Source organism: Ailuropoda melanoleuca, chromosome 15, assembly GCF_002007445.2.
Source record: "Ailuropoda melanoleuca isolate Jingjing chromosome 15, ASM200744v2, whole genome shotgun sequence".
In the NCBI taxonomy this organism is placed as follows: domain Eukaryota; kingdom Metazoa; phylum Chordata; class Mammalia; order Carnivora; family Ursidae; genus Ailuropoda; species Ailuropoda melanoleuca.
Window position 1 is genome coordinate 44,384,598 of NC_048232.1, and position 26,155 is coordinate 44,410,752.

The 26,155-nt window shown below is 36.8% G+C and overlaps 1 protein-coding gene and 1 non-coding gene across 6 annotated transcripts in view; one reads left to right on the forward strand and one right to left on the reverse strand.

Moving 5' to 3' along the window:
* The window catches only part of FRS2 (fibroblast growth factor receptor substrate 2), a 107,713-nt gene that overhangs the window by 3,065 nt on the left and 78,493 nt on the right, over positions 1-26,155 (forward strand). The gene's annotated exons all lie outside the window — the stretch shown is intronic.
* LOC117796540 lies at positions 16,249-16,355 on the reverse strand. Its single transcript, XR_004621093.1, has one exon. It is a non-coding gene; the product is annotated as a U6 spliceosomal RNA (small nuclear RNA).

Consider the following 26,155-nt stretch of genomic DNA (forward strand, 5'->3'; position numbering starts at 1 on the left):
GTTGTAGAAAGCCGGCTTTCAATATAGTATCCGTACTGGGCAAGGGCAGTGGCATTGAGATGGGGTGGGTGGAGGAGGGGTTGTTGGGGAAGGTTTGGAGAAACTGGAAGTTGAAAGTTATATTCATTTTAAGTGTGGGTGGTGGTGATGGGGGTACTATTACTAGAAATATAGGCAAGGAGGTACATAATAAGATCAGTTTTGAATGGGTTGAGTTTTTTATATACTTGCAAAATGCTGGAATTGCCCAGAGGCTTTTGGAAATGTGGGTTTGTAGTTCATGAGAGAGGTCAGTGCTAGGCATATATTAAACATGGGTGTAGAGAGAATAATACAAATAGATGTACTGGTTGAATCTGTGTAAAGAGATGAAAGAGCTGAGAGGGAGTTTACAAGGAAAGAAAAAAACGAACCTTTATTTTAGATGGCATCTGTTGAAAGCAGAAGGAAAAGATAGTCTGTACTGTATTCTGCTCCCTCTCATTGCAAATTCAGATGGAGTACAAAGAATCTGATCATTGAAAATCCATTTGGGAAATAAAATTTTTTTGCCTTTGCTAGCAAGAATATTATGCTATCATTACCCCCCTTTCATGGAGGATGAACTATTTCAGACTCACTTGTTACAGAGTGTTAGGCTTTAGTTACTTAAGAGCTGTTTGGTTTTCTTTTGTGCATTTGTTGGCAAGTGATATGTGAGGATTTGGAAGCCGATCTCTGATAGGTATTCTATTTATTCATATTTATGACTTTCAATTTTGGTTTCACTATCAAGAGCCTTTGAATATTCAAATATAATTTTTGTCCTCCCATTCCTCCTGGCTGCTAATAGTGCCTTTCATGGAAAATGGTATTTAATTACATACTTTTCTTCCAACTCTCTTTTCTAAGTACTTTTGATTAACACAGGTAGTTTTGTCTTTAATGTTCTGATTATCCTAGAGGGATGGAATGATAAGCTACCTTTATCCATCATGTAATGATACATCTATAAAAACTATGTATTTTTATTTGGAAACTGAGGAGTATAGACTTATGGAGTTTCATGTAGTTTTCTGTTTGATATTTAAATATGGGGAACCTGAGTATTAATGTGTGAAAGATTGTAGTAGTTTGCAGAATGAGGCTTAGAGTTGTAACTTTTTGAGGGCAAGTTTATTATTTTTAGACTGAGTTACCAGGGAAGTGTTTATTTCCTTCTTGAGAATTAATACATTCCTTTTGTTTTTGAGAAATATGTTTTTTACTATATCACAGGCTCTTGGGAATGTCCTGAGAGTCCTGTGTCAGTCTTGTTGGAGGCAGGGGGTTTTGTGTGTGCTTTGTCTGGGCTGGTTGGCTTAGTTGCAGTGAGCCTGGTATTAATGAGGCAAAGGTCAGGAGTTCCATTTAGCTTAGGTCTGAGTGATGGCCAGGGAAGTACACCTCTAGCCAGCTGTCTTGGAAATTCCTCGGTTGTCATTGGTCACAAAGGTGACTGGATTAGGATGGACCTTTATACCACTGAAAGAATATTAGAGGAAACTTAGCATAATGGTTAGTAGTTCTGACTCTGGAATTAGACAGACCTGTGTCAAAATTCTTGGTCTGCGATGTTGGGAGAGTCCCTAAACCTCTCCAGGCCTCTACTTCCTCATTATTGAATAGGTTAATATTTGGTTTGGGCATGTCCTACCGTTGTTTTCTTTTTCCAAGTGGGAGTTAGCTGCTTAGACCTGTGGTTCCCCAGTGCTGGACTATGGAGAGGTGTCAGTCCCTGACAGAGTTTTCACTTGTCTGAAATGAGAATGGGTTAGCTTTTTGTAAAGCTAAATCTGTAGAATTTAAAAGATAATATTTTTTCTAAAATTGTATTTTACCATTTTTGATGTAAGCATATTAGTTCTTTTATGGTGGCGGTAATTGGTAGTTATTTTCTTTTTAAATGTTCTTGGCAAAATAAAAGTTGGCAACTCTGTGCTGGTCCCCCAGTTTTGTTTTTAAGATTATGGTTCTGTGAAATCTGAAAATCTTGGCTTAAACAGAACCAGGGAATTGGGGGAGATTACTCATCCAGTATATTATACATAGTCAAATTAGGTTTGGGAGTACATTCTGCCGTTGTATTATCCTATAGGAACTGTATTTTGATTCTCATCACCACTGAATTAATTTAATGTTATCAGATTTTACATTAAGACTTTCAGGGAGCAGTTCAGATTATTTTCAATTCAAACAAGTTGCTTCAAATTATTTAAGGCTGTATTTCTCAACCAGAGTCCCAAGAGGAAACTGGTGAACGGGGTGGGGGGGGAGTGCTGCCTGGGGGTGCTGCTGAAAGTCATTACTCTTTTGATTAGCCAACAAAAAATAACTAGCCTTTGACATAGTGAAGTAGTAGAAATTGGCTTTCCTTTTCACCTCTTCTGCAGGGAAGATCTTTGACGCTAGAGCAAGAAAAGCTTTTTTATTTAATAAAGCAAGGAAACCTTGTACAAATATCAGTATTCAAAATGCTTTCTAGAGAAAGAATAGTTCAGCACTTTGCATAATGGGTTATGTAAGTGGAGCCACAGAAGTCCTCCTGGGGACACAAACCAATTATTAGCATAAGCGCTATTGAAATTGCATTCAGTTGTCTAGATGAGAAGCATTTTGACTCTCTCGTTCACTTAGTGTTGGGAGGCAGATGCAGAAAATTTAAGGTGCAGACCTGGCCTAAATGACTGTTAAATTAAGGTTTAACATTTGTTTCCTTTTTGTGTTTTTGGTTAGGTAATTTTAAAAATTGGGAGTGCTATAGAACTACTGAATATGTGTTAGAATGCCTAAAGCAAAATTTCAGATTAGGCTGAAAAGTTTAGGCCCTCTGCCTTTCAATTTTAAAGGAAACTGGAGGTTTGCTGCTTTAGGTATTAAGGATGTTATTGTTTTATAGAGTTTCGTTGTATATCATTGTTTCTGGTAAATAAAAGAATCATATAGAATTCGTTTATTTTAACAATGCTTACATTTTTCCTCCAGAATATTCCTATTGGCAGAAATGAATGGTATGCTTAGAAGTCTGGAGAGGTAGCCCAAAGTGTCCTGCTATAAGTAGAAATTTCATGATTCCTGTAGGGTTTTATTTTAAAAAATTCACATGAATTTCATGTTTTGCTATTTTATGTAGATGTAAACAGTGTTTTAAAGTTGACTAAAATTGGTGCCCCCAAAAAGGGGCGGTATGTTCTTCCTGAGGATTTTCATATCTCTCTGACATGGCTTGTACTACAGTTCAGTGGCACTGTGCTTCACCTTTTAATTTTGGCTCATTAAAAAAAAATGCTGTGTTCTGATGGGTTTTGATGGGACACGGGATAGTGGACAATTATTGACGCTTTTATATGTTTTTAACAAACAGCAAACTGTTTTGAATACCACCAAGGAGTTGTAGTTTCATAGAGATAAAATGCCTTTGAAAGGAGATTTAATCAATTTTAAGATGTTCTTTTGTATTTAAGATTATTCATGATCACTATATTTCTAGTGTTATAAAAAATACAGCAGCAGTGTCTAATTGAACTTTCTGTAATGATGGAAATGTTCTGTATCTGTGCTATTCAATATAGTGGCCCTCATTTGGCTACTGAGCACTTAAAATGTGTCCGGTGTTACAGAGGAACTAAATTTGAAATTTTATTTGATTTTAATTAATTTAAATGTGAATAGCCCCACTTGCGGCCAGTGACTGTACTGTATTAGATAATGCTGCTATCAGGGGTTAGGAAGACATGGAGAAGGGAGGTTAGAAATCTTCATGCTCAGTTATAGGCAAAATTAGGCCCTTGGTAAAAATTTCTTAAATGAAATAATATTTTTATTGTTTCAGTTTTTAAAAAAGATTTATTTACTTATTTGAGAGAGAGAGAGCGAGAGAGAGCTAGTGTGCGCATGTTGGGGGGAGAGGGAGAGAGAAACTTGAAGCGAACTCCATGCTTGTGCAGCCCCAGGTGAGGCTTGATCTCACCACCCTGAGCCAAAACCAAGAGTCAGAGGTTTAACTGACCACTCCATCTAGGTGCCCTTATTGTTTCAATTTTTAAGACCAAAGTTTGTGAAGTATTCTAGATTTTTAAAGAATGATCACTAGTCTTGATTTTTTTTCTTCTGTGTTGATTTTAAAATTTTACTTTTATTACAAAAGCATACAGTATACGGAATGTACAATTTAAACAATTGTAAAATGAATTACATTGCCAGTATCTTTGAAGTCAATTTATAACCCTTACCACTTGTGTTCTCTGACACACTTCCTGAGAAACCACCATCTAAATTTTGTGTTAATCATTCCCTTTTCCTTTTAATTTTCATGAATTAAAGGAAATTTCATTTCCCTCTCTCTTCCAGTTTGGAAGTTAAACTTTATGTAGTTTTCCTTTATTTTAGTTTTCCCTGACTCCCAGCAAATTAGATATTATTACTGTTTTAAACACTTGCTTTAATTTGCCTCTGCCTTTACAGTATCTTTGCTCATCATTTTCATTTCCATCTCAGACCTCTTGTTTGGGATCTAAGGTCTTTTGTCTCTGCCTGAAATATATCTTTCAGAATTTTCTTCAGTGAGGGTCTGTTGTTGGAAAACTTCTCATTTGTTTGAAAATGTCTTTATCTCATTCCTGAAGATGGGTTTTTCTGAGTATGCATTTTATGTTAGCAGCTTTTTGTTGTTGTTGTTCATTATAGATCTTATTCCATTCTCTTCTGGCTTTTATTGCCGTTGAAAACTCTGTAGTCCGTCTAATTGTCATTCTTTTATTATAACTATATTTAGAATATTTAGCATCTGTCTTCCACACTTTCATTTTGATGTCTAGAAGTTGATTTCTTTTTATTCCGTGCTTGGAATTCACTAGGCCATTGAATCCGATGACTGGTGCCTTCAACAATTTTGGAGAACTTCTGGCCATTTTCTCCTCAAATTTTATCTTCCATATTTTTTATCTGGAACTTGTATTTGAAGTAGGTCTTCTTACTCTACCCTCCATGCCTCTTAACCTGTTTTTCATATTTTCCATTTCTTTATCTTTCTGTGTTGTGTTCTGGATAATTAGATATTTTCCTCCGGTTAGCTAATTCTTGCTTCATCTGTGTTCAACTAGTTTATTGAATTTAAAAATTTTTTTCACTTTGTTATAACTATTATATTCATTTTTATAGTAAAATATACATAAGTATAATTTACCACTTTAAACTATTTGAAAGTGCTCAGTTCAGTTATGCTAAGTACATTCCCTGTCACTGCTGTCCCTCCCCAGAACTTTTTTTTATCATCACGAACTGAAATCTGTGACCATTAAACAGTAATTTCCCATTGTCCCCTCCACCCAGCCCCTGGCAAGAACTATGTTACATTCTTTTTCTATGAATTTGACTATTCTAGGTACTTCACATAAGTGGATTATACACTATTTGTCCTTCTGTGTCTGGCTTATTCACTTAGCAAAATGTCTTCAGGGTTCATTCATGCTGTAGCATGTTCACTGAGTTTTTAAAAATTTTATTTACTATGCTTTTTTCATTTTTAGAAGTGTCATGTAGTTCCTTTTTAAGACTGCTTTATCCTTACTATTTTTTGGTTGTCATACTTTTTCTTGGTCGTGTTCTCAAGCTGTCTTTTACTTCTTAAAAACCTATTAAATATACTTATTTTATACTTTGTCTCTGATAATTCTCATATCTGAAGTCTTTGCAGATATGATTCTGCTGTTTGTTTTGCTATATTAATTTTACAGAGTGATTTTTAATAGTACTTTAAAATTGTATAGGTGAGTGCTTATAAATAAGCCCCTGGAGGTTTGTTTCCTGTTTTCTTAAATTTTGCTCAAGGTATTACCTGGTTTATTTACTGTAGAGTTAATTTTTTCCCCCTTGCAACTAATAAATAACCTGTAGGGAGGTATCCTAGTGTTTTATTTTTTCTTGATAAAAAACTAAGTATAATAATATACCTTACATTTGTATGGGGCCTTCTAGTTTGCCAAGCATTTTTATATTTTATGATTTTATTTGAAAGTTCTGGAAATAAAGACTCAGAGACATAGCTAATAAGAGGTGGCATTGGAATTCAAACGCTGGTTTTCTTAAGATTCTTTTTACTAGCTATGCTTGCCTTTTAGGTTACTAGATAGACTGTAAACTTAGGCATGGTCTGTGTCTTGTTCACTGTTACACCGTCAGTACCTTGGACTTTTGAATGAATAAATAACATAGGGGCGCCTGGGTGGCTCAGTCGGTTAAGCGCGTCTGCCTTCGGCTCAGTTCATGACCCCAGGGTCCTGGGATCAAACCCCACATCAGGCTCCCTAATTCTCTCTCTCTCCCCCTCCCGCCACTCCCCCTGTTTGTGTGCTCTCTCTCTGTCAAATGAATAAATAAAATCTTAAACCCAACAACATAGACATGAGTCGCTGTCTGACAAGTGTTTTATAAGGTAGTAGTTCTATTGTAATCGTGTTATTTATGTATTTTATGTTTATATATACATATAGATATCTATAATGTATAATTACATATATATAATCACTGAGAGCTTAGAGCTTGTGTGGAAGGGGTTTTTGATGCTTTGCATAACTCTAGTTAAGATTTTTCAGATCATGGGGCACCCAGGCGCCTCAGTTGTTAAGCCTCTGCCTTCGGCTCAGGGCGTGATCCTGGCGTTCTGGGATCGAGCCCCATATCAGGCTCCTCCGCTGGAAGTCTGCTTCCTCTCCCACTCCCCCTGACTGTGTTCCCTGTCTCCCTGGCTGTCTCTCTCTCTCTGTCAAATAAATAAATAAATAAATAAAATCTTAAAAAAAAAAAGATTTTTCAGATCAAAGATTTGATGTATTTGCCTATAGCAAAGAAAATTTGGTTTCCTTGAAAACATTAGGTGATGAAGATTAGTGAGGTGGATTTTCTGATGCTAGTTCAATTCTTTTTCTAGTTATTAAACAATTCTTTTAAGACTTAGGTGATTCAGAGGAAATGATTCGGGGTTTTCCTAAGGTCACTTTTTGAATTGATAAAGTAGGATGAAGTGTTGGTTAATGTAATCTTTTGACCTGGTGAATTGGTAGAAGCTGGGCCCTAGCCAAATTCATGCCTTTTTTCTCTTACCTCTTATTTTCTATCTCCCGTTCTTGGTTAAAGCTGGAGGGACGTGGGCATTGAGTCTTGGCTGGAACATGAATTCATTCACTGGCTGACTGAGTCAGTTAAATAGTTCTTGGGAGCCCAGTAGGTATCAAGAACCATGCTAGGCATTGAGGTTAAAATGGAGAATTAGGATGGATGTGGTTGCTGTCATATAGCACAGACTAGAGGTCATGAACTATTATATCTTTGTCTGTATTAGTCATTTATATATTTAAATTGAATATATGTAAGAAAATCATATTTATATCTGTTGGAACTTATCTGGCAAGGGAGAGGATTCTGAGGGCTATTGCTTAATGGAATATGTAAGTATAGGGTTTGAGATTCAGAACTAGACAGTTAAGCATATTCTGAAAATTGACTGATACTTTCATTTAAATTGAAGGCTTTTATTAAAACCTTTTATTAAAGCCTGACCTAAGTAAGTTATGGTTCAATCTGAAGACTGCTGTTTGCCTCATATGTGGTTTTGTGCACAGTTAGTATGTAGTAGTGTCTTGGAAGTTCTATATTTCATGGCTCATTTTACATTCCTTTATCTCCCACCCCCTCAAAAAAAAAAGCATAATTTATTTGCAAGCGCATGTATTTTTTTTTAACAAACTTATTTTGAGGTAGAGACTCATAGGAAGTTGCAAAAATAGTAGTGTCCTATATATTCCTCACTCATTTTCCCCAGTGGTGACATCTACATAGCTGTCATACAATATGAAAACCAGAAAATTGGTATTGGTACATTACTGTTAACTAGACCATATACAGGTCTCACCATTTTTTAAAATCCACATTTCTGTGTATGTGTTATAGTTCTGTACAGTTTTATTCCATGTATAGTTTGGCGTAACCACCATAATCAGGATTCAGAACTGTTCCGTCACCACAGAAGAGTTCCCTAGTGCTACCTCCGCGTATTCACAACACTACCCAACACTAGTTTTGCCGTTATGAGAATATTGTGTGAATGATATAATACAGTACGTAATCTTTTGAGTTGCATATTTTAAAAATATAATTTGTTTTAATTCTAAAAGTAAAATAACATTTCAGAAATGTTAGACAATGGAAAAAACATATTTTGAAACCACTATTCGAATAGTCACCATTTTGGAGTTTTTTTTACAGCCTTTTTCATATGTTTTAGATCATATTTTTAGTATATGCTCAATTTTATTTGCTTTTTTAAACTTAATGTTATATTAAATATTTTTTGTTACCATCATGCTTAATTTTTACTATTATAAGAAATGTTGCAGAAAACACCTTTGAGCATATAGATTTCTTCATTTTTTAAGTTATTTCCTTAGGGCAGATTCCCAGATGTGTGATATTGAGCCAAAGGATATGAAGGTTTATTAGTCTTGAAACATTTGGTCAAATTGCTTCTCAAGAGGATAGTATTACTAGTACTGTTTCACTGTATCCTTCTTAGAGTGGATATTAGTGTTACTTCCCTGCCCCCCCCCAACTTAATAAGGTGAAAAAGGTACTTCATTGTTCTAATTTTAGAGTGCAGTGCTTTATGTAACATTTTTTTCCTTGAAGAGAAAAATTGATTGTAATGTCAGAATGACATGAACTTTTAAAAATATGATTTTGCTTTTAAGTAATTTAGAAAAGCATTTTAAAATCTCTGTTAGTGTTAACAGTTCTGAGCAAGAGGTTGAATCACCAGATCCTTCTCTTTACCTTAACTGTAACCTCCTTAGTTGGCAGGTTTGTTACCTGCCAAATGATTGCCAGTTTTTGCATTGCTTCTCTTTGGTCTCTGCCATTATCTCTTAGTTACTATCCTCAGTCTGGATCCTTGACCTTTCCCGTCTGTTCCCTCACCAGAGAATGGCTGCTCCCTCCAATGGTACCATACCGGCACCTCATTCATTTTTCCTATGTTCTTGTCAGCTTTAAGTGCACGGTCATGCAGACATGTTAATGCATTACTGTGATGTTATCCTTATGGTTAAGTATAATCCTGGGGACTCTGTACAGTATTCTGGGGCATTCATTAGTATTAAATGTCTTCACTTTTTTGATGGCCACTACAGAAATTTTATATGGCCAATAACATATGGGGTGTGTATAGTGTTCATGAATGCAAAAAATAATACAAGGAGATTGTATACCTTTTACTTTTCTGTATGTTTTAGAAGACAGCAATATTATATTCTTAGAGCAGTAGACCATAAGGGTAGTAACATAACCCTTAAAGTAGAACAGTTTTTAGTTGAATGTTGCTAAGTGCCATGCACTGTGCAAGTACTTTATTTAGTCTTCACAGTTTTCCCATAAATTTTTGGGGTAGCTAGGTAATGAAGATCTCATTTGTGATGTGGAGTAGATAATTGAGAAAGTTGGCTAGCAGGGAATCAAAAAATGATACATTATTTGTAATGTTAACTTGAATATATGCTACATTCCTTCACCAGTTCCTTTTCCCCCTCTACAGCGTCAGTGTGTTTCTTTGTGGATGGGTCCTTTGATTAGAAATCTAGATTGTCCAGGAGTGCCTGGGTGACATAGTCTGTTAAGCATCTGACTCTTGGTTTTGACTCAGGTCGTGATCTTGGGGTCCTGAGATCAAGCCCCATGTTGTGCTCTGCACATTTCTCTTTCTCTATCTCTCTGCCCCCACTTGCTCTCTCTCTTTCTCTAAAATAAATGAATAAATCTTAAAAAAAAAATCTGGATTGTCTTTTTAGCATAATCTGTACCCAGGAGGCGTTATCTATTGGATATTGTAACAGTATCCCTTTCCTATAGAAGAGAGAATTTAAGGCATTTTCAGTGTGTTCTATAAAATCTTTCTATGGCTTTATGCTTTTTTCCTTATTCTTTTAAAGCTGTTTTACATACACCTAATTCCATAATAACTTATTCAAAAATAATTAGCCTTTGAATCTTTTTGAACTTTACAACATAACTTTCGGAGAAAACGACCCCTTTCATACTCATAATCTGTCAGAAACAGCTGGCTCTTGTTAAGCGTCCAGCTCATTTGGTGAAAGCAGAAGGGTGGGGACATAGTAAGAAAGTGGTCTACTTTGAAGACTCTACCAGGTGCAAGTGGTCAGCCTGTGGTGGGCATCAGGGAGTGATTTATGGAGGGATTGGAGAGCTTTATTTCTGTAAGTTAGGATAAAATAGAGGACTTTAAAAGAGTTTCTACTGAGTTATTGTTCTTACTTGCATTTTATAGGTGAGAAAGCTGAGGCCTCAGAGAGTTGAGTAACATTCCCGAGGTCAGACAGCTAATAAGTGATAGAGTCCAGAATTTGTACCTGAAATACGTATAGATTCAAATATAGCATGTTCTCATATCTACCGTGCAGGTGCTCAATGCCTTTCAGCTCATCTGATTAGCCAGTTCAATGAGTACGCTTGAGTGGTCTTCAGGTTATGCTTGGGGGTAGTGTTTTTGTAGTTACTCCACATCTTGGGTCCTAGTTTTATTTTGCACTTTAGTATTTCTTTTGTTATAACTCTGTACAAAATGAGAGCTCATACCCAGGTGAAATTTTGGGTTATAATCATTCGTTTTATTTTATATTGGATGTGTATATGTGAGAAATATGGCTAAAATCTTGCAGTGTTGTAACTGCTGAGGAAATTGTGAAATAAAAAACCGAAAGGGGAAAAATGGAGTGGAGAACACAGACATAAACTTTGCTCTTTTCCTGTTAAGTTTCCTTCATAGTTTGGGATCTGACCAGTCATTTTTATCCATGTCAGTACTTGTTATTTCATGAAACATCGTTTGAGCTATTAGGATTTAAAGAAAAGGATATTTTCTTGTAATTTATAGGTGTCTTTCTGTGCTCAGCCAGAACACATAAACCTTTTCCTGATAAAAGTTTTGTCAATATGTAGAGTCTGGTATGTATTTTTAGTTTGCATTTTGCTTTTTTATTTTTATTTTTATTTTTTTAAAGATTTTTATTTTTATTTATTCGACAAANTTTTTATATTTATTTATTCGACAGAGATAGAGACAGCCAGCGAGAGAGGGAACACAAGCAGGGGGAGTGGGAGAGGAAGAAGCAGGCTCATAGCGGAGGAGCCTGATGTGGGGCTCGATCCCATAATGCCGGGATCACGCCCTGAGCCGAAGGCAGACGCTTAACCGCTGTGCCACCCAGGCGCCCCTGCATTTTGCTTTTTTAAAGCGTAAGCACACACACACACACACAACCCTAAAATACTCTATTTCCATTGATTTCCAGATGTTAGAATCCAAAAAAGTTTTGCCACAAAATAAAATACATGTATTACATAATAATTCATTGGGTTTTCTATTTTTATCACTACAACCAGGGCTTCTGATCACTATGAGATAATTGGTGTTTCCACATTGAGTTTTAATTCCAGCCCTCCAAAAAAGAAATTTAATTATTTTAGTTAGCATAGAAAGCTGTATTTCAGATAGTATATGAGACTATTAGGCTATTTTTAAATCTTGAAAATAGATTAAGGAACCCTCAGTTTTACCTTAGGTGGTCCTTGACTCAGGACTGGAACCATTGATATGAATTTAAATGTTCATTTGTGTAGTTGTTAATCCCTGACTTTTGATTTGATTATAATTAATATTATGATTAGCAGTACTCTTTGTTTTTTAAGCAGTACTCAGTGTATCAAGTACCTCAGACACTCTTGAGCATAACAAATAGTTTAGTAATAAATATGGAATAAATGTGAAAATTGTCGGTTGATAACATTCTTGTCCTATTTCTTTGTAAATGTCAAGATACATAAACCCCACATAATAATGCTGAGGCACTTTTTACCTCCTGTTTTCTTAGGTATACCTTTATTTTATGAGTTTGTTGTTTGCATTAGTCCGAGTATTTGAATCTGTATGAATTTTTTTATATGCCAGCTAGCATCTTTCATTTACTGCATATATTCTAGACCTCATTAGACTAATTGGTTATGACAACAAACCTTTGTGCTATTTAGTTTGATTTTGTTTTGTTTTGTTTTAAACACATCATTAAGTCTATAAATTTAGAATGGTATATAGCAGTATAGCTGGGTGCTTAGATGCAGTCAGTGTTGGATTTCTTACTTTACAAAAAATAAATGCGATCCTCTCCCTACATATTACCATGTTATATACTCCACCTCGCTTCAAGATTTTTTTTTTAAGATTTTACTTATTCATTTGACAGAGAGAGAGAGAGAGAGAGACAGCCAGCGAGAGAGGGAACACAAGCAGGGGGAGTGGGAGAGGAAGAGGCAGGTTCCCACCGGAGGAACCTGATGCGGGGCTTGAAATCAGAACGCCGGGATCACGCCCTGAGCCAAAGGCAGATGCTTAACGACTGAGCCACCCAGGCGCCCTGTCGTTTCAAGATTTTTTCCCCTAGTTTTTCTGGTTTTATAATTGAACAGTCAGATTGTAATAAACTTTTGAAACAAAGGAGGAAGAGGGCATCAGATTAGTATTAGCAGCTCTATTATTTGTTCTTTTCATCTAGAAGCAAAACCGAAAATCATTTTAAGTAGCAACATTTTAAAAATTAGCTTTAGAGTTTGAACTGTTTCTTTTAATTTCTTGAGTTTTAATTGAGGGACTGCTGTGTTCGATGTTACTTGGAATTTAAGAGATAAAGAGAAAAATTCCATTAGAAAAATGGTATCTTAAAAGTTTTTTATTTTGCCGTTTGAAACTTACTGTCTATGACCTTGTCCTTCCCCTTTCCCCTGCTTTTTAACTGCCTTTTGGATTCAATGATTTTGGCACTTAGATTCTTTACTAAATATTTTTGATGCGTGTAGCCATTTGAGATCTAGACCCTAACCAGGAATTCCAGCCAGGTGGCTTTTTTTTTTTTTTTTCCTTTTGGTAAAGCACAGTTTTTAAGAGTGCTGACAGAATTACATTGCATCCAGTTTTATTTCTGTAATCAAGGTTGCTTTGAGTAAGATAAATTCTTCACCCATTTCTTCAGCTGTTATACTTTGTTTTGAGTGATGCAAAGTTGCCATAGTTGTACATCTTCCCACTAAGGAGGAGATGAGCCCTCTACTCTGGTACGTTGGTTGTTGAGTAACCTCTAGTAGTGTAGATTCTCAGTCCTAGTCCTAGTTACCATTGCCTGCAGAAGAGGAAGTAGAACTATTTATGCATCAGAGGATCAGGGAGAATTGTCTAAATCCCTTAACAGATTTTTAACTTATTCACTGTTTAAAAAGATTTATTTATTTTAGAGAGAGAGAGTGCATGAGAGAGAGAGAGAGAGAGAGAAAGAGAGAGAAAGGGAGCAAGAGAGCAGGAAAGGGACAGAGGAAGAGGGAGAGAATCTCCAGTACTCTTCCCACTGAGTGCGGAGCCCATCACAGGGCTTCATCTCATGACCCTGGGATCATGACCTGAGCTGAAATCAAGAGTTGGACACAACCAACTGAGCCACCCAGGTGCCTGTTAACTTACTCATTTTTAACGAAAAGGGCAGTATGTGTACGTGGTCCAAAATTTAAAGTTACAAAAGGATTTATTGTGAAAAGCAAGTCTCCTACCTCCCTGTCTTGTAGATTCCCTCCCTTGAGACAGTTGCTGTTTGTAGCAAGTTTTCTACATTTACAATTGTATCCACTATTTTTATTAGCTCTGTTGTATCAGTTGTGTTGACTACACCATAAGTTCCCTTTCTGGTGGACATTAAGCTTGTTTCCTATCTCTTATAAATAATGTGGTAGTGAGTATTGTATGCGTATTTCATTCCTATGCAAATATATCAGTACTTTAAATTTTGGAAGTGTAAATTCTTTGCCAATACTATACATATGCATTAAAATTTTTGATAGATACTGACAAATTGTTCTTGGTGTATTCGTTTCTAAAGTTAGAATATTAGTTTTGTAAGGCAGTGTTTGCAAATGTATGATCACTAATTGGTTACGTGTTGTTTATAACTAAATTTATTTTCCTTATTTTTATTAATAAGGTGGTTGCAAATGGATTGCCCACATTGCACAAGCTACTGACATTCACTTGTTTACATCGTCAAAATGTATTGTTTTAATTACTAGCAGTCATTATAATTTTACTCTTTTACATAGGTAGCCGTATCTTGTAAATGAATTGTTTAAAAAGGGTTTTGGCTAGGGGCTGGGTGTAGGGGAAATTGGGAGTTGAAAAAAGGAATTTGGAATTAGGAGCCTATTCTTCTAATTAGCCACTTGAAAATGGTGTTTAGCTTACTAGGTCAGGCCATAAAAAATGATGTAACCCATTATATCACAATGTATTCAAAACACCCTTTATAATACTGGTGGAAATTCATCCTGCTGCATCCTTACCTTAGGGAGCTGGGTTGTGATTTCCATTACCTGGGGCTGGAGACTAGGGGTTAGATAGGTTGGTGTCTGAGGAGCAGAATGCCTGGAGGGGGTAGTGAATGAGTTGGAGGTAAAAGAGTGAGAAAGAGCAATAGAGTGAACTGAAGGTGGTTTATTCCTTCCTTTTTTTTTTGCTCCTGGCTCTGCTGGGACAGGGTTAAGGGAGGGAGCAGGGAGGGAGACAGGATTTTCCTTCCTTTTTCTTCTTAGTAACTTACTTCTTTTATTAGTCCCATTCAGGAGATCCTGATACCTGGGATTCAGGTGAGTTGAGATAAATTAAGGCTTGATGGAGGTGATGAAGAGGGATGAGAGTGAAAATGTCTATAAATATCAGAAGGTGTATAGAGGCTGAGGATAGGGAAGTGGAATAGAAAAGATTTCTAGTGATAAGACAAAGAACCATCTGTAAAGCATTTATATCTCTCTCTCTTTTTTAATCTTTTATATTTTTTTGGAGGCAAGTGGGTGAGCAGTGTTGAGGGCATTTTAAGCATTGTTTTGGGGGAGAGAATAGTGACATCTTGGCTTCATGTGGATTTTTTTAAAGGGTACTCTAACCATTCTTCCTTGAAGAAGAGACATACACAAAGGCTCTGACTTAAAGAGAATGTTCTATCAAATCCCAGTTGGTTTAAAGGTATGTGGTCTGGTCTCATTTGAGGTGGTAACAATAATTCTCTTTCTCTTTGGTTCCCTGGTGGAGCAAAGCAGAGTTGACTCTACCGTCGTCGTGCTTCAGACGCGTCTATGTTTCTCAGCCTGTTTATGAGCGTCAACAAACACTTTGTGCACACTTCTGCCATGGGTTCAATGCGTCTGTTTTCCTTTAATTTAGCTTAAAACTGTAATGGAATTCCTGAGGTTTTGAGAGGAATCGTGTTGGCAAGCTTAGTTTTGAAACTAAAGGCAAATTAAGATACCAAGCAAAACAGGAGACTATTACTTTAGAAAGGGATCTTAAAACTCTGCTGACATTTGCAAACCCAATGTCTTATATTTATATAAGCTTTAGATAGGAACTGCTATTTTTCTAAAATTGTCGGTTTAAAAATAATTGTTACATTTGTGCATTTTAAAAGTTGCTTCTAACACACTTTGGGTATGCTGGAGCTCAGCCTTTTCAGCAAAGTACTCAGACATTTGGGCATCAGCCCTTTTGGTCTTACTCTGTCTCAGACCATTTAAGATAATTAAGATGGATTGTGGATGTTAGGAATTTGATAAGCTTCCATTAAAATCTAATGTGGTTTAAAAAATTGCTTAAAGTGGCCTTCGAGTATGTTAAAATATGCTACCATCATATGAATTATGAAATTTAGCTGAGTATTGCTAAAATGACAAATGATAGCACTTGTCATTTTGATGTTTGTTCTTTAAGTGTACTGTTTCATTGCCTTTGGAAGAGATTAGCTGTAGGTATCCTGAAGGATTATACTAATTAAAAATAGGCCTTTCCCTGATTAAATTTATTTAATTCTTTTGTGTGCATGCCATTAGTTTTTATTTATGGCCTCAGTATTTATGTAAATTTTGCTCTTCAACCTATGAGCTTTTTTTGAGTGCTTATTCTATGTTGAATCTATCTGTATATTCTGTTTTGTTAGGTTATCTCTTACTATTTTTAACTTTCTCCAGTACAAGAGTTATGTTATCATATACTCTTTGGTAGTTCCCACAATGCAGTGCAGTGAATGACTTGTTGTGGGTAAAGACTTAGAACTTGTTTACCTGTTTGGCCTTTTTTTTTTTTTCAATCTGAAACGCTTCACGAATTTGCGTGTCATCCTTGCACAGGGGCCATGCTAATTTTCTGTGTATCGTTCCAATTTTAGTATATGTGCTGCCGAAGCGAGCCCTGTATAGCCGTTTAATAGATATTACCCATTGCTTACTTTGTTCTAGAGGCTGAGGATACAAAGGTAAGGACTCGCCTTCAGGTTGCTTAGACTTTGATGAGAGATTGCAAAAATAAATCAGTTATAGTACCACCTGTCATTCATATTTTGAATATATGTTTGAGGGGGCCAGAGCTCTACATCTGAGAGAAGTTTTTGTACTCTCTTTCTGAAGAATGGAAGCTAACATTTTTAGGTGTCTAAAGGGTTCTGTGTCAGTTTATCCTCCTAAATCCTTTGGCATAAGGATGATATCCATTTTAAACATGAGGAGACTGTCATGGACAGGTTATATAATTTGCTGAAGGTCACTTAGCTAATAAGTTGTAGAGTTGACATTCTAACAATGTTTTTTCATTTATACCAGGATTTCTTAACTCTTAACACTGTGGACATTTGGGGCAGTAATTCTTTGGTGTGAAAGATTGTCCCGTGCATTAAAGGATGTTTAGCAGTACCCCTGGCTCTACCCTGGGCCAGGACTAGGGTGAAGCAAGGAGGCACCTAAGGCACCAGATTTAAGGATTTTCAAAGTGCTTACCTAGCATTTAATTCTCACATATGAGAAAGTTCTCCCACACCAGCCTGTGGCTTCTAGGTTTTGATTCAGTATTCTCTGGTAATGATAGGAGAAATAAAACCCCTAAGCATTTAGATGTTCCTTGAGAGCTGAAGAATAGTATGAGAGGAGCTTTTTGCATCTTTCATCTCCCATCCTACAACACATGTTCTTGGGCAAGAGTGATTAATAAGAAATGATGAGCACTAGGTACAGAATTCTTAATAGCACGCCAGATTTGGAATCTTAAATAGTTTTAACTTACATTTAACTTTTTGATAAAGCATTAACATTTGACTTGCGATAATACTGTTTTTCTCCTTTATTTTATATTGGTAGGATTGGGGCTAGATGATAGTAGCTAACCAGCTTTAGTAGAGCAGACAACTCATTATTACAGGCAACAGAGAGCCATTAAAGGTTGTTGAATGAAAGAGTAATTTAGTAAAGATAACTTTTCAGGAATATTATTCTCACAACTGTACGTATAATGTATTGGGCAGCAACCTTCACAAAGGTTAGTTTAGAGGCTAGGCAAGAGGACATAATGAGAGTCCGAACTAGGATGCTTGAATATCAGGAATGGAGAGATGAGTCTGGATGGGAACATTTTGTAGAAAATATTTTTTCTTGATTTTAAAAATACAGTAGATGTATAAAATGCAGAAGAATGTGGACAAGATGGTACCTATTTTTATTTCCGTCATTTAGAAATATAACCACTTTTAATATTCTCAGGCATTCCTTTTTAGTTCTTTTTCATCTTATGCCCTTCTGAGTGCACCCCCACCCCAGAGAAAGAGTCTACAAAGTCAGATTCTCTTCTCATAGATTAGGAAGTTTTTAAAGAAAATGGCTTTCAAGATGATGTAATTTTATTCATATGCAACAGGAACCCAACGTGTGTTTGTGGAATGAATGAATTTAGGAACTGCTGGAATTCAGTGAATAGACAAAGATAACACCTAGGTTTTGAGATTGTGTGAATAGTGGTAAAGGGGAATTTGGCTAGCTTTTGATGGTGAAGTTGGAAGTGGTGTTGGTAGCGATAGAGTGATCCAGAAGAGAATGGGTTTAATTTGAAGGTATTGAATCAGATGTGCTGGCACAATATCTTAAATTGAAATCTGGAGCTTCTCTGAGTGTTTGCGGTGATCACAGTGAGAAAATGTGGAGGAAGAGTTGAGTTTAGAAATAGCCACAGTTCTGGTCAGAACAGTACTTATGACGCATCAGTGTTTTGAGGACCACTCCAAAATGCAATTATTTCCTTACTATTTTTCTTTAAGTGACTCTTTTACTTATATACATTTATTTTAGAGGGAAACATTATATTATAAAAATGGCAAACAAGTGTAACTTGCTTTAAACAGTTGGCAATGGAAAAATGAAAGTGATCACACCAAATATAATTGTATTAAATTTTAGCTAAATACCATTACCTGTTAAATCCTCTGAGTTTAAGTCTACTCAATAAAAAACCAAATGAAATGAAAAAACCGTAAGACTTTGTAATTAGAAGGCCCAAGGCCTTGACAAGCTAATAACTTTTTCATGAAACGATTCATTATTATATATGTGCCACCTACTGTGGTATATATCCCATGCTTTGGGAAATGCTGAGCTGTGATAGAGGACGAGGAATCTTCTGTGGAGACAGAGGCAGCTAGTGATCAGACAAATGAGAGGCGGGAGAGAACGATGATGTCCTACAAGTCTTAGAGAGTTTCAAAAAGGTATGTGTGATGCTGTTGAAAAATCAAGGAAAGGTTTTTGATAACTTGTGTATCAAGATGTGGTGTTGTCTATTTAATGCGCACCAAGAAGTTTCTGCATTCTGGTGGTTTCTCATACATTTGGATTCAGCCAATTCCCATTGGCAAACATGTGGAGATTGATAAAATACTTTCTCAGTGTGTGAGCAAGTTTCATCTGGGGTGTATAAATAGTGAAAAGAAATGTGGAGAAGGAACAAGACAATTATGAGGAAAATATATTCATGGCTTTCAAATAAGTAACTGTTAGAACACTATTTTGGTTATGTTATGCTTATGACAGATTCTAACAGGACTAGTTATTTCAATAGTAATGACTCAGTAAATGAAATTTTAGATTGAGGCATAAACATGAATTAGGCTGCCGTGTATGTAGACAAATATATAACGCACATACCTAAGCGCACACATGTGCATGCACACAATTACGGTTTCCCTAAGGAAAAAGAAGGAGCCCCCCCCCCCCGGAGCCTATTTTGAGGAAATTTGATTGTATATCTTCATAGGGATAGGGAGTAATTTTGAGGAGTAGTTATTATGCAGAGTTTTTGTCTCTGAGTCATACTCCAGGGTATGAACCAACACTGGTCACAGATGTGAAGTTCTTTTTACTTTTAGTGGTTTGGTGAAATTAGTGTATTAACACTTTACTTTTATTTTTGTTGTCCTTAAAATGAAAATTTGTTCTTGAACTCTGAATAAGTTTTGGAAGTTCTTTGAGTTCATGATGCTAAAATCATTCTGTGAATTACCCTTAATAGTACTTTGTTGTTCTCTTGCATTATAAAATTTATTTTCAAGAATATCTAATTAGAATATGTGCTTTCCACACCTTTTTTCAGGCTGAGTTTAGGTGGTTCTGATTTAAGATTAACCTTTTTAGATGTAAAAAAAGAGTTATTTAGGAATTGTAGTGCTTGAGAAAATTAATTAAATTGATACATAAGATGATTCAGCCTTAGTCCCTTGCCCGCTTTTAAAGAATGAGATGAGATATAAGTAGACAAAATACATAGTGGCAGTTGCCAGGCCCCCAGCCATCCTGAAGTATAGTACTACATCACTGAGCTGCCATTTCTTTTTCTTTCTTTTTTTTTTTTTTTTAAAGATTTTATTTATTTATTCATTCGACAGAGATAGAGACAGCCAGTGAGAGAGGGAACACAGCAGGGGAGTGGGAGAGGAAGAAGCAGGCTCATAGCGGAAGAGCCTGATGTGGGGATCAATCCCATAACGCCGGGATCATGCCCTGAGCCGAAGGCAGACGCTTAACCGCTGTGCCACCCAGGCGCCCCCTGAGCCGCCATTTCTAACAGTGATTCTGTGGGGCAGAAAGATGTTCATGACTCCCAAGCAACCAACCAAGAAAACATTTTTTGGAATGTTCCATGTTTAAGTTGGGAAGTGCGGTAGAAGTAATTGATTCTGGCAGAAAAGAAATGTGTTAAAAGAGAGTTGGGTATCTCTTTTGCCATTATATGCTCTGGAAGGTGCCCAAGTCTGAAGTCTGTTTCTAGTGGAAGTATGATTATTATGATATTTCTTTTATATTGTATTAGGGCCTTTATACGTATTTTAAACTTATTTTGAGCAACATTCGATTTGTTATAACAAAGAAACCAGATGGAAATGTGATCCACGGTGTACAGATATGCTCTACTGCTCATCTGGAGATTTTTCTCGTTCTGAGTTTCTTCAACCGTGTTAGGATTCTTCAACTCTGGCTCTGGGGCGTGTGGGGTAGTTGTGTAGAAAGAGGCAAAGACTTGAACTGGCCCCATCCACTGAAAATAAATTCCTCAGTAGTTTTGTGTTGGGATTTCATTATCATATTATTTACCAAAATGCCATTCTATTATTATTGATATGTTTGCCAGGCTGCAAACATTCTTTAATGGATTGCATCGGTTTAGGCATCTGTGAGAGCATCTGTGAAACAACTATGCATGGAGAAACACATATCTGTTTTGTATTAAAGGGAAATTATTTATTAAGGTGGACTTTGCTGGGTGCAGCATGTTCAATTGATAATGTAGTTATTTCAGTTTCTTATGCTAAGAAACCTCATATATAACACAATTTACTGTGAATTTTGGTTGTGGACTGCTCATTCAGGAAATACTTTCTGCCTGCCTGTGTGCCAGGCACTTTTTAAGGTGCTGGGTTTGCAGCAGAGAATAAGAGACATGTCCCTGTTCTGATGGAGCTCTCATTCCACTGCCTGAAACAAGCAGCAAACGAATGAATATGTATGGTCTAGTAATGATGAATATGAAGGAAATGAAAGCAGGGCAGTTTCCAGTTTCCAAGCATGTTCTTCATCATGGTGACCCTTCTTTAGTTTGCAGGCAAATTTATGCTCTGTGTCCGGCCTTCCTGTTGTGTTGTTGCTATTGGTAAAAAGAAACCTGCCGCAGTAGCAGCCTACACCCTTTTCCTCCACGGAGTCCCTGTATTCATTTTCTGTTGCTGTGTAACAAATTGCCACAAACTCAGTGGCTTAAAACAACACTCATTTATTACTCGTGGTTCTGTATGTCAGAAGTCTGGGTGCAGTGTGGCTGGGTTGTCTACTCAGTGCGTCACAAAGCTGAAATCAGGTTGTCCTATGGGCTGAGTTCTTGTATAGAGGATCTTCCAAAGCTTACTTCCAAAGGTCAGCTTGTTAGCAGGACTCACTTTTTCACAGTTGCGGCACTGAGATCCCATTTCTTTGCTGGTTGTTACGTAGGAGCTGCACTTAGCTCATAGATACTGCCTGTATTGTTTGCCACATGGCCCTTTGCATCTTCAAAGCCAGCTGTGGAGAATATCCCTCATGTCTAGTGTGTCTCACCTTCCAATCTCCCTGGCTTCTGTCTTATTTCTAGACCTAGATTTAAGGGTTTATGTGGTTAGCTCAGGCCCACCTGGATAATCACTTTTTCTTAAAGTCAACTTTTTTTTTTTTTTAAGATTTTATTTATTTATTTGACAGAGAGACAGCCAGCGAGAGAGGGAACACAAGCAGGGGGAGTGGGAGAGGAAGAAGCAGGCTCCCAGCGGAGCAGGGAGCCCGACGCGGGGCTCGATCCCAGGACCCCGGGTTCACGCCCTGAGCCGAAGGCAGACGCTTAATGACTGAGCCACCCAGGCGCCCCTCTTAAAGTCAGCTTTTAAAAAAATCAGCATTATCATGGGAGTGAAATCTATCGTATTCACACGGACAATGCAGGGTATGTACACTGGGAAGCACAGATCTTGGATCTTGAAATTCTCATACCACAGATGGTCCCCATTGCACGGCTGCCAGTAAGTATTGCAGTTGCCACTGCTGTGTGTGAAGAGGACCATCAACAGCTGTCCTCGGTACATTAATTAGATATCATGAGTTTCTGCAGTGATAGTAATGGATTTCCCTTGGGCTCCTTAGAGGAGTTTCGTCAGAAGTTGTTAGTAGGAAGTAGAGTGGTGGAGCAGTGTTTCTCCATTTTCCTCCTCAGTGCTAGGAATGAGATAGGGAATGGTGGCTCAGGGGAGAAAGCAGAGTAGAAGGGTAGGTTCTCAAGGCCTACTTCACCCCTGGGGCTTAGAGTTTAGCTGTTTCATAGAAATTAGATCACCGAGGGTTTTTTTCCTCCCAAAAAGGAAAATTGGTATTAAATATTTTTACAGATTTTTAAAAGATTTTATTTATTTATTTGAGAGAGAGTGCATGCAGGGTGGGTGGGGGGAGTGGGACAGAGGGAGAGGGAAAGAGAGAGAATCTCAAGCAGCCTCTGCGCTGAGCAGGGAGCCTGGCGTAGGGCTTGATCTCATGACGCGGAGATCATGACCTGAGCCGAAATCAAGAGAGACACTTTAACCTACTGAGCTACCCAGGTGTCCCTTTACAGATTTTTTAAAAGACGGAGCTTTTAAAGGAATTTAAAGCATAGATCAGGGAGGCTGAAGTGAGAGTTTTTTGGGAGACTGAAATTAGAGTTTATTTAGGAAAACTAATGAAACAAAGCATAGTTTATAGAGGAAAATAACTTGTCTACTATATTAACAATTGCATCCCATTGCAAAATATGTTTTTTCAGGTAGAAAAATTCTTATAATATAATAATGTCTTTTATGCTTAATGCATATTAATTTAACTTTAAAAACACACACATAACTTTTCCTTCATCATCAAAGTAGAATCATAGAGTCTGATGTGAGTAAATGGACAACAAATTCTAATTCCACGCTTCCCAAGTTGGTCACCATTGTGCATCTGGTTGTAGAAATCTTCTAATTCTTAACACGTTTCCACTTTCCATTCCTAAGGAGTACTGCATATCATATGGTACCTGATATTACGTATGAGGAAATGGAAGCAAAGAAAATGTCAGCCTTCCTTTGCAGTAGACGGTTTCTGGCTTATGTGTTGGAAATATATTTCTATGGGAACATTTTTCTGCTTTTTAGTGGGAGGAAAGTAGGATTCACTATGTACTAACCTTGGAAAACTAATTCCATAAAATGAGGGATACACATACTATGAATTAATCTGTTTAATAGTAGGGTTTAATGATAAGTACTAACTAAGATTGTATTCTCATATTAGGGAGAAATTCAGATCTATTGAATCAGTGAACAGTATGTCCCATAAGTTTTGATTTATATTTTAAAATACACAGGTGGTCTTAGTTACAAATAAACAAGAATACCACTTAAAAGCCTTGTAGTGGAGCATAAAAGTTTTATTAGACATGGAGCTAAGTTTCTGCCAGTAACTCGACATTTTGAGGACAGATAGCATCCCATTTCCAATTTGAGATTGGGTACAAAAATATCCTAGGGCCGAGAATAGGCATAGTAAATTGTACCAACAAAAACCTTTTGTGTATTTGTAGCAGAGGGAAATTCTTCATTGAGTATGCTTGGAAAAATGTGATATACGCTCTTGATGCTTTGAGACCTCATATTTTCTGATGATTACTCTGTACCATTAATTTTCAGTGCAAATTCCAAAAAATGTTCCTGCATATGAATTCCTTGTTTTCTGTTATTTTCGTCTCTGGTTAATTAGAACCTCCCCTTCTTTTTTTACTAATTTTTCTCTTCACATATTCTTCAATTAATGTTTTTATACTACTTTAACCTAAAATTTTCTCCTAGTGTTCAGTAAAGTTGTCTTCAGATGTCTTTTATTTTCACCCTAACACTGTTTGAATTGGCTTTTAAGACATGCTTATTTTGCATAAATTTCTCCTCATGGAGAAGAGTCACATCTAGCATTAACACTTCTGGGAATTGTTTCAAAATTTAGTTTATTGTCTTAATGTTAATAAGACTTCCAGAAGTCTGGTTTTTGGTCCTATATTCCAAAGAATATATTTGATTTTGTTGTTTTAATTGGGTTGTGTAACATTCGGTTTGATCCCAGATCCTTCATAAAATTAAAATTAACTTTTAGTCCTCTTTCTAATTTATCCAGTATTCTAGAATGGTAATGCAAATGTAATTATGCTGATAAGTTTGGGAAGTGCCGATATGTATTCTTAGGGGAAATTATTTGAATAAGATATACTACTATTAATAACAAATATATTTAATGAGACTGTTTAATAAATGTTTATATTGTGCTCAGCTATTAGATAGAACTTTGTGGTGGCAGCAATTAAAAATTGTGTGATGTAATTTTTAGTAAGATATCGAAGTTTATGTAGCATTTTTTATAGTTATCAGTGAAATGTAACTAAAGTGAAATGGTGTCTAACTCTGTCCATTAGAGTATATTTTGTTGGGTCAAATATTTAACTAGTCTAATACAGATCATTGAAACAGACTAATAATTTAATACATAATAGTCCATATTCTGTGTGTTCGTGTGTGTGCATGGCACATGAACTGATATATTTTCAAAAAATTAAAAATAATAAATCCCTGAAAGACTAATGTAGTACTTTAATGATTGTTACTATTCATTACTGAGTTTGTGAATATGAGTGATAAAATACTAATCTCAGTTTCTGGTTTGTTCTTGATACCCACTACAGTTACTTCCTTATAGATAGGATACAGATAATAAAATGTTAATTTTTTTTTTTTAAGATTTATTTACTGGAATGGCTCAGTCGGTTAAGCGTCTGCCTTTGGCTCGGGTCATGATCCCAGGGTCCTGGGTTCCAGCCCCACATCGGGCTCCTTGCTCAGCAGGGAGCCTGCTTCTCCCTCCTGCCTGCCTCTCTCCCTGCTTGTACTCTTTCTTTCTCTGACAAATAAAATCTTTTTTTTTTTTTTTTAAAGATTTTATTTATTTATTTATTTGACAGAGATAGAGACAGCCAGCGAGAGAGGGAACACAAGCAGGGGGAGTGGGAGAGGAAGAAGCAGGCTCGTAGCAGAGGAGCCTGATGTGGGGCTCGATCCCATAACGCCGGGGATCATGCCCTGAGCCGAAGGCAGATGCTCAACCGCTGTGCCACCCAGGCGCCCCTGACAAATAAAATCTTTAAAAAAGAAACTAAACCTTCATTAGCTTCCCTTTAAAAAAAATTTATTTGAGAGAGAGAGAGAGAGAGAGAACGCACTCATGTGCAGGAGGGCGTGGGGCTGTCTAGGGCAGAGGGAAAGGGAGAGAAAGTCTTAAGCAGACTTCTCACTGAGCACAGAGCCTGACCTCACGGGCTGATCTCACGAGCCTGAGATTACAACTGAAGCCCAAACCAAGAGTCAGATGCTTAACCGACTGTGCCACTGGGTGCCCCTAAAATGTTAAATGTTGATCTAAGACAGATGTGGTCAGGAGGATGTGTACTAAAAATCACACAATATATCCAAAGGTTAAGTACAAATAATTCATCCACAGCTACATGTCTGCTTAGTGGAGTAAGTGCATGGAGTTTAAGGTCAGGGTACCTGAATTTGAATCCTGACTCCACCACTTAGCTGGGTACTTGGGTAAGTGATTCAATATCTCTGTGCTTCAGTTTCTTCATCTGTAAAATGAGGATACTGGCCTATGTCATAAGGTTATGAAGACTAAATAAATTGTAAAGTGCTTAGAATAGCGATACACATAATAAGCACTATATAAATGTTGGTTAAATGAGATTTTAAATTACAGTTTACAGAACAATTCATGTGTTTTTGTAGTCATTTACCAGAATCGTAGGGTCCTCCAGTCTCTTCATATTGCAGCCTTCAAATGTTTACCAATTCCTAAGGTTTACTGCTACTGCCATCAGCTCCACTTCTCTATTTCTGTTTCTGTATTTCTGTTTCTTTTACTTCTGCTGCTGCTTCTGCTTCATCTCCTTTTTCTGCATCTGCATCATTATCATCATCATCATTAAAGACTCTGCTAAGTTAAGATAGTTTCCAAGATGAGCCATTGGAGGCTAAGCATGGCAAGTTGAAATGCTAGAAGGAGGTCACTCAGCTAAGATGTAGTAACGGGGCAGATCTGGGATTAA